Genomic DNA, 9,923 nt, shown 5'->3' with positions numbered 1-9,923 from the left:
TGCGCGTGTGCGGCAGGTGGCGGCTAGGTTTTGACCTGATGCATTTTATACGCCTGCGTGTGAAAAGACAAGAATACCCTTGGTGGGGCACGGGATTTACAGGCGGTGGCATGCCCAACATCGATCCGACGGTCCATAACATTTCGTCTGAGATGTCTGAGATCCAACGGTCCAGATCGCTCCATCTAGAGATCCGACGGCCTGGATTGTTTTGGACAGCTAATCCGACGGTCCAGAATCCAAACGAACGGGAGAGCTCCATTTTGTTTCAGACTCTAACAAGGGGATACGAGCAGCAGAAGAAGAAAAAAGAATAAAAGAACGAAAAGAAAGAAGGTGGCTTTGCCACGGTAGTAGGCTGTTCTGTTTTGGCCTATTGCCATTTTTTTGTTTTCTTTTCTGATTAGCTTCTATCTTTTTCAGTTTTTGTACATAAGTGTTTGTTAGTATTTTCTAACATAGTACTATGTAATGTCTGCTTATGAATGTCAACATGTTTTTATGGATGCAATTTTTAATTGCTACATGTTGATTATGCTTGATAATTATATGACTACTTTCAGTTTTTGCAAATATCTTATGGATTGCACTTATGGCAATATATAGCTTTGTTCACAACTGTGAGGTCTACACCATCTGGTGTTTACCTTCAAAGTGTTTTAAGTAACACAAGGTTGTACAAAGTATCATAAGAATAATGTCTACACTACTTAGTAGTGATTACCTCAAAGCAAAAATGAAAGCACACATATTATGGCAGAAGGTTACCTCAAAAGGGCACACATATATGGCAGAAGGTTGCCTCTATGTGATTACCTCTATGTGTTCTACAAAACAAAGATCTACGCCATTTTATGGTGATTATCTTTTGTAGAAAGCCATATTTTGGGTCGTTTAGGCTTTTCCTAGACCTTTATATTTGATTCAAGCATTTTGTTTTACACACAATTAATTTACATGAGTGTAAATTAATGCACATGATATTTTCATGCATGATATGGCCGACATATCCAAGAAGGAATTTGCTGAGCTTGCCATTGATGGCAGAAACTATTTGACATGGGCCATGGATGTTAAGATCAACTTGGCGGCCAGGAATCTGATCAGCACTGTAACCACACCTACTCAAGGTGCTCCTACAATTGCAGATACGGCAAAGTATGCTTCTTTGCACTTCATTTGACACCACCTTGATCCTGCTCTGAAAGAAGAGTACATGATGGAGGAAAGTCCTCTATCACTGTGTAACTCATTAAAGGAGCGTTATGATCAACAAAGGTCGGTGATGTTTCCTGAAGCGCAAAGAGAATGGGCACTTATCCGTTTCCAGGATTTTAAGTCCGTTGCAGCATACAATTCTGCCGTGCATTAAATCAACTCAAAGTTGAGATTCTGCAACAGTGCAGTTTCCGATGCGGATCTCATTGAAAAGACACTCTCTACTTTCCATCCTAATATGAGGATTCTTGCTAAACAACATCGTCAACAGAAATACAAGAAGCATTCTGAGTTGATATATGCACTTCTTCAGGTAGAAAAGCACAGTGAAATTCTCGATAAGAATAATATGTCCCGTCCAACGGGAACACTGCCGCTGCCTGAAGCACATTTCAATTCTCAGAATACTCAGAAATCCCGTGGTCCCAAAAGGAACCATAGGAAGTTTAAAGGAAAGTGGAGACGCAATGAGAATCAGAATAGCAATGGAGTACAAAAGGGCAAGTATCATTTTAAGAAAAATGATAAGGGTAGCAGCTCTCAAGCTTGCTACAGATGTGGTTGTACTACTCATCATGCAAGGAAGTGTACAACTTCTAAGCATTTGGTGATGCTGTATCAGCAATCAATTGGTAAGAGCAAGAAGGCTCAAGGGAACCAGTACGAAGCTCACTTCACTGGTCCAATGATTGAATGTTCTCAAGGCGTTCATCAGAACAAAGTTCATGACAACATGGAGAACCAAGATCAGGCTCAGCAAAAGGAAGGACCACCACTTACTGTTGAAGACATGGTGGATTTCACTTCTACTAATGACATATATGGAGATATGCTTTGATCTTCCAATAATGTCATAAGTATTGTGATATGTCCTTAGTTATATTGTGTGTTGTAAAATAATTATGTCCTCGGACATATGGTATTGTAATAATTATGTCCTTAAACATAATGTATTATAATATGTAGCAGACGTACATAGTATGTAATGTATGTGTTATTTCTATATGAGATTGAATAAATAATGAATTTTATTCTTTTACTCTATAGAAAACTTCGAGAAACAATCCAATGGAGGAGGAAATTTGTTTAGTGGACAGTGGTGCCTCTAACACAATTCTATGGGAAGTTAAATACTTCTGAAGTCTCATAAAGAGTAAGGGAAGTGTTATGACAATTGGTGGTCATGACACGGTAATTGTTGGTTCTGGTCAAGCCACATTTAAACTCCTGAATGGTACAAAACTTGAAATCCAGGAGGCTTTATTGTATCCGGATTCAACTTGTACCCTGTTGAGTTTTAAGGATATTCGCATGAATGGCTACCACATTGAAACTCATGAAGACAATGCGGTTGAAAGCCTGCTCATAACTCAACAGAAGGGATCCGACAAGGAAACCCTTGAGAGACTGCCTGCTCTATCTTCTGGACTGTATTACACATACATCAAGCCAGAGCAACATTTGGCATACAAAATAATTTTTCAGAATCTTGACAAGTTCAAGATATGGCATGATCGCCTGGGTCATCCTGGTGTGGGGATGATGAGAAAAATTATTGATGGTTCAACTGGACACAACATAACGGTTGCTAATTTCCCCAAATCCTCGGATTTCGTATGCACTGCATGTGCAACTGGGAAATTAATCACAAGACCTTCATATCTGAAGATCAAGAATGAACCACTTAATTTTCTTGAACGCATTCAAGGAGATATATGTGGTCCAATTCAACCGGTATCGGGACCATTTAGATATTTTATGGTGCTCATTGATGCATCAACAAGATGGTCCAATGTGTGTCTATTATCAACAAGGAACCATGCTTTTGCAAAGTTGATTGCTCAAATCATTAAACTGAGGGCAAATCATCCTGAACACAGGATAAAATCCATCGGAATGGATAATGCTACTGAATTTAGTTCACGAGCATTCAACAATTACTACCTAGCTTTGGGCATAACCGTGGAGCATTCTATACCATATGTACACACACAAAATGGTCTTGCGGAATCACTTATCAAGAGGATCAAGTTGATAGCAAGACCACTCCTACAGAGCTGTAATCTTCCAACATCTTGTTGTGGACATGCGGTATTGCATGCCGCGGAGTTGATACAAATTCGACCAACTGCATATCATACGGCCTCCCCGTTGCAGTTAGTACGTGGAAATCAACCAAGTATTTCCCATCTTCGAAGATTCGGTTGCGCTGTGTACGTACCGATATCACCACCTCGGCGTACATCGATGGGTCCACATAGAAAAATGGGGATCTATGTGGGGTACAATTCTCCGTCGATTATAAAGTACCTGGAACCTCTAACAGGGGATCTATTTACAGCCCGGTACGCTGATTGTATCTTTGATGAGGACAATTTTCCGGCATTAGGGGGAGAAAAGAACCACAAAGAATGGCGGGAAATAGATTGGAATGTCAAAGGCATTCAGTCCTTAGATCCACGTACGAATGAATCTGAGCTGGAAGTTCAGAAGATTGTTAATTTGCAAAATATTGCAAATAATCTGCTAGATGCATTTACTGATTATAAAGGTGTCACTAAATCCCATGTTCCTGCTATGAATGTTCCAGAGAGAGTTGAGATATCTCATAAGACCACTCAACCGCCCAAGAGGGGGAGAAAATTGGACAAAAAGGACAATGCTTCTCAGAAGCGTCCACGGGAAGTGAGGATCCCTCAAATAGTAAATGCAGGTGTTGAAAGACACCTGAAGGATGTTATGCATCCAGAACCCAGCACAACTGTGCACACAAATATTGGTGCTGGGACATCGGTACACCTTGACTCGATTGTTGTGGGAAATCACGATGAGTCAGAAGGTATTGATGAGATTTCCATCAACTACGTTGAATCAGGAGAATCATTCAACAGAAAGACTACAATTGTCGACATATTTTTCGCCTCAAAGATTGCAGATGACCTGGCATTGGATCGTGAACCTAAGTCCATGGCAGAGTGTATGAAACACTCAGACTGGTCCAACTGGAAGGTTGCAATAGAGGACAAATTGCGCTCGCTTGCTAAGAGAGGGGTATTTACTGCAGTAATACCTACTCCTCCTAATGTTTTCCCCGTGGGGGCAAAATGGGTTTTTGTTCGTAAAAGGAACGAAAACAATGAGGTGGTGAGATATAAAGTGAGGCTTGTAGCACAAGGTTTTACACAGAGACCTGACATTGATTATGATGAAACATATTCTCCTGTGATGAGTGGAATCACGTACCGATACTTGATATCACTGGCAGTGCAAATGAATTTGTATATCCAATTGATGGATGTGGTGACTGCATACTTATATGGGTCACTTAAGACGGATATCTATATGAAAGTTCCCGAGGGACTGAAGATTCTGAATCCAAAAGCTAATCGCAACATGTATTGCGTAAAGCTACTAAAGTCATTATACGGCTTGAGACAGTCGGGCAGAATGTGGTATAACCGACTAAGCGAGTTCCTTCTGAAGAAGGGTTACTCAAACAACAATGATTGCCCATGTGTGTTTATCAAGAAATCCACTAATGGATTTTGTATAATTTCTGTGTATGTTGATGACTTGAACATCATTGGGACTACACGTGAAATACAAGAGGCATGTAATCATTTGAAGACGGAATTCGAGATGAAAGATTTGGGTAAAACCAAATTTTGTCTTGGTTTGCAACTTGAACATTTTTCTTCAGGAATACTTGTTCATCAGTCTGCTTATATCCAAAAGATATTGGAAAAGTTCAATATGGATAAAGCATACCCGTCAAAAACACCTATGGTCATCAGATCTCTTGAAAGAGATAAAGACCCATTTAGGCCTAAGGGTGATGATGAAGAGGTATTAGGACCTGAGTTTCCTTACCTCAGTGCTATTGGAACACTAATGTATCTAGCAAACTGCACCAGGCCTGACATAGCATTTGCAGTTAATTTACTGGCTAGATACAGTGCATCACCAACGAAAAGGCATTGGGTTGGTGTGAAGAATATTTTCAGATATCTTCAGGGCACCAAAGATCTTGGTTTATTCTATCAGAAAAATCAAGAGAGAACCATGGTGGGGTATTGCGATGCTGGATACTTGTCAGATCCCCGTGATGCCAGATCGCAGACTGGTTTTGTCTTCTTACATGGAGGTACGACTTTCTCTTGGAAGTCAACAAAGCAAACCTTAGTGGCAATGTCCACCAATCATTCTAAGATAATTGCTTTGTTCGAAGCAACACGAGAATGTGTATGGCTTCGCAGAATGATGAACTTTGTCCAAAGTTCAAGTGGGATTGGTTTGTTAAAATCACCCACCATTATCTATTAAGATAATGCTGCTTGTATTGCACAAATGCAAACGGGTTATATTAAGAGCAATATTACGGAGCATATTTCTCCTAAATTATTTATCCTCGTGATCTGCAAGAAAAGGGGGAGATAAGTATTTTGCAAACGAAGTCATGCGACAACTTCACTGATCTGTTTACTAAGTCCTTACCAAGTTCTCTGTTTCATAAATATATAACTGGAATTGGTATGCGACGACTTCGAGACTTGCAAAATTCAGGGGGAGAAATCTCCTAAGATATAACCTGTTAAGATCATAAGATCATTAATATTGCACTCTTTTCCTTTATGAGTTTTTCCAAATGGTTTCTCATGTAAGGTTTTTAATGAGGCAATATCAATGCAAGCATGTTTGATATATGTCGTTTTCTCCTTATTTTCCCACTGGGTTTTAGAAGGAGTTTTTCATGGCATATTGTATATTTCTCCTCAATTTTTCCCACTGGGGTTTGGAGGATATGATTCCAAAGGATGATCAGTCACAAGGACAAGCAAGGATTAGGGGGAGTGTTAGGATTTAATTATTAGAGATAATCCTTGTTGTAAATAACAGCATGCACGTGATCCTCTCGAGGCAACCGCCGCCTCGTTCGTGCGGGAGCCTCTCCAGGCAACCGTCGCATCCGCTCCTCGCATCCCCTCGAACAGGCGCATCTTCTCATAAGCGCCGGTTCCCCTTGTATAAATGTGTGATCATTAATGGAATAAGACACTTCGATCAAATCATTCTTTCACAATTCAATCCAATTGTTGGATCCTTCAGGGCCCATTCCTATGTTGGAAAACCCCAAGCGGCCAGATTGAGCTCCTACTCAATGTCATGCTCTACCATGTGGCATTACCAAAACAAGTTAGGTTATATCTACATTCGGAGGTCGTATGGTAGAAAAAAAATCTATCCAGCAAGTGGTAGCTTGATTTTTCTTCGAAACCTTCATTTCTGAATGGAGCTTCTTCAAGATCAATCCAAACCACCAATTCCTCACCATATTGCCATGCATTTTCTTAATAAAATATCACCATGTTTATACTTTATACAGAAATCAATAGATATATTCCCATATGGTAAAAATAAATTAATACCTTGTTCTAAAAAAAAATACCTGCCAGCGCAGAAAATTATACAGTAATGTTTCCCTTCATATATTTTTTTGCATGGAGTTTTCCTTTCATACTACTCTTTTTCTTTTTTTGCATGGTCATGCTACTCATTTAGAGGTAGTGCATTAAGGCGTATATAATCACCAGCCAAACGGTCAAGAAAGGGCTGTATTAATACGTACGGGACTCGTATGCACCTAGTGGGATCGATTACTGTCCTCCACATAGCAAAACGACCAAGATACGTGAGTAGGAACAATGGAGTGCCACGGTACTGTTAGTTCGGTCGTTCTCGTGCTCGCGCTGCTGCTCCGGTGGCCGGCGTTGAGCTCTGCGTCGGTGCCGGTGTTGAGGACCATCATCGTGGACAGTAAAGGGGGAGGAGATTTCAGGAGCATTCAGTCGGCGGTGAACCTCGTCCCGGACGGCAACCGCGAGTGGATCAGGATCACGTCCGGGCAGGGGGGTACAGGTTCGTCTTGCTACACAGTTCGGTATTGCTTCAAGATGTGGTAAGCAAAGCAAGTATGGTTATGATGGTATATACGTGGTGCATGCAGGGAGAAGGTGACCAACCCAAGGGAGAAAGGCTACATCTTGCTGGAAGGGGACAGCCCCTCGAACACAGTCATCTTCTTCGATGACTACGTCCATGGCAGCACCGACGACCTGATGCGCCGCGGCGCCAATGCGATGGGGACGTACGAGACCGCCACCTTCAGGGTCTACGCCAACGACTTCGTTGCCCGGGACATCGCCTTCACCAACACGCACAACGGCGTCAACAAGAGCAATGCCACCCAGGCGATCACGGCGCTGGTCGACGGTGACCGGATCGCCTTCCACCGCTGCGCCTTCAACGGCTTTCAGGACACGCTGTGCGACAACACAGGCCGGCACTACCTCAGTGAATGCTTCATCAAGGGCGGCGTCGACTTCATCTTCGGCTACGCTCGGTCCATCTACGACGGCTGCACCCTCATGTCCAACATACCCTTGCGGTCCGGCCGCCGTGCAAGGTGAGTGACGGCGCACGCCAGGCGCCACACCGGTGACCCCGGCGGTTTTGTGTTCAAGGGCGGGGATCTCCGAGGCACCGAGCGCCAGTATCTCGGACGCGCGTGGAACAGATACGCCACGGTCGTCTACTACCACATGAACATGTCCAGCGTCGTCGTCCCGAAGGGGTGGGCTCCGTGGTACGCCGGCAACAATACTAACGATGTCCTGTTCGCAGAGGTTGGGTTCATCGGCCCCGGGTCAGACATGGCCGGGAGAGTGCCATGGGAGAAGCATCTCAGCGAGGCAGAGGTGAAGAAGTTCGTGGACATGAGCTTCATCGATAACGATTGGCTAAGCAAGCAGCCATAGCCAGGGATCGATCGGATCACGAGTAGCTGGCTGCACACATATAGCATAGGAAATAGCAGGATGAATTGCGAGCATACACTCATTTCACCTTGCGCGCGGTCTAGAGAGCAAGGGGCCCACCTTCTTTTTCTCACGGGAAAAGGACTTCATTTCTCAAAAACAATAGAAAGGTCATTTACAATAGGCGGCTGCTAGAAATCAGCCGTCTGCCCGCTGTTGATTTGCCCACACATAATTTAATTTAGACCGCTTGATCCCTGATGACAGCAGCACACCAGGAACATGCCACCGATTCCATCCGCAACTCCCACGTCTCCAGCGCTGCGCCTCCGGCATTCCCTTTCCCCTCTCCCTGTACCATTGCAACACCTAGCACCGGCGTGCTCCATTGCAGCACTGGCGATGCTTCGGCGGTCCGACGATGCTCCACTTTAGCACAAATGATTCTCTCGATGGCCCGACGATGCTCCAATGCAGCAATGTCGATGCTTCTGTAGCACCACACGGTGGCCATCGATGCTCCATTACAGCCTCAGTGAAGTTCTTGTGCCCCGCAGCCCCGGCGATGCTCCAATGTAGCGTCGCCGCTCACCTCCCACCACCCCTGCAATGTCGCCGCCAATGCGAGCTTGCCCATTGCAGCATCGGGGCTGCTGCTTGCCATCTGCAGCGGTGGTTGCCGACCTTGCAGCTTGCAGCACGATGGTGGCTCGCGTATGCGTGGTCTTCTCCGGCTAGTGGCGGTGGCGGCAATGGCCTAGAATGGACGCCTGCTGCATGCGATGGTCAAGGGTCCGCGATCGACGAGCAACATCAGGAAGTTGCAGCGCCCCGCCCGCTGCCTGTTGCGGTCACCACCGCAGCACCTGCGACACTCAATCGCACCACCGGCGGCCACACGTGACGCTCATTCGCAGCACCGACAGGCATGCGTGGATGCTCCATCGCAAGACCCACAAGCTTGCTAGTGCTTTTGTTGGAAGCTTCTGCATTGCAGCGTCGACAAGCACCAACGAGGGCTATCCTCGGCTCGCCGTAGCACTTTTAGTCCATGACGAGCGCCACATCGCAGCGACGACGGCCGGGAGGAGTGCTGCATCGTAGCACCGGTGCCCACCGACGAGCGGCGTGTTGCAGCACCAACTCGCGGAGCTTGGGCGGCAGCGTGTGGAGCGCGTCCATAGCCATGGCGGAGATAGCAGTAGGAGTAGGTGTCGAGAGCTGCGGGATGAGAAGGGGTCAATGGAGATGGAGACGAGAAGATAAGAGCATCTCCAACAGGCGTGCTTCGCCTCGGCGCGGTATAATTCTTTCACAGCGCCAAAATAGTCTTTTTACGCGCGGGTCAGTTACCTAGTTGCACAATATGAGAATCATACTGTAGATGCACATACGCTTTTCTTATCATTAGGCATTTCAGCTGCACACATAAGTGTTTCCTTGACTTCTTATATGAAAAATATGCACTTACGTGTGATCAATCTAAATGTCACAAGGTGCATTAGCAATACATATAGATGGGCATTTTTCTATATATTAATAAAATTACAACAGTTTTCTAAGAGTTCTACTGATTTGCGAATAGTGCAAGTTATCTTATTGCCTTGTGATGCACCATTAAGATCCCATTAATCCCCAAATTTTCAATCCCTATTTGGCAAACTGTATCCATGGATATCATCTAGTTTTAGTTTCACTTCAGAGTTCTATTTTGCATGATTCACAGGTAGGTTTCCTTACAGTTCATTATCTGATTGAATCTTCTGCTAAAACTGGTGTATGTTTTCCTATGAGACAAGGACGGAATGTGGATTCCACACCCTATTGGCTCGATTATACATACTACTAGAGAAAAAAAAGCAAATCAAGACATGTAGCGAGACTAAATCA

At 44.3% G+C, this 9,923-nt stretch overlaps 1 pseudogene; it reads left to right on the top strand.

Moving 5' to 3' along the window:
- Positions 1-6,920: 6,920 nt before the first annotated feature.
- On the top strand, positions 6,921-8,033 carry LOC119362534 (annotated as a pseudogene).
- The last annotated feature ends 1,890 nt before the right edge of the window (positions 8,034-9,923 follow it).

The sequence above is a fragment of the Triticum dicoccoides genome, chromosome 2B, assembly GCF_002162155.2.
Source record: "Triticum dicoccoides isolate Atlit2015 ecotype Zavitan chromosome 2B, WEW_v2.0, whole genome shotgun sequence".
Classification (NCBI taxonomy): Eukaryota; Viridiplantae; Streptophyta; class Magnoliopsida; order Poales; family Poaceae; genus Triticum; species Triticum dicoccoides.
The sequence above is the reverse complement of the archived record's forward strand: the minus strand, read 5'-3'. Positions and strand labels throughout refer to the sequence as shown.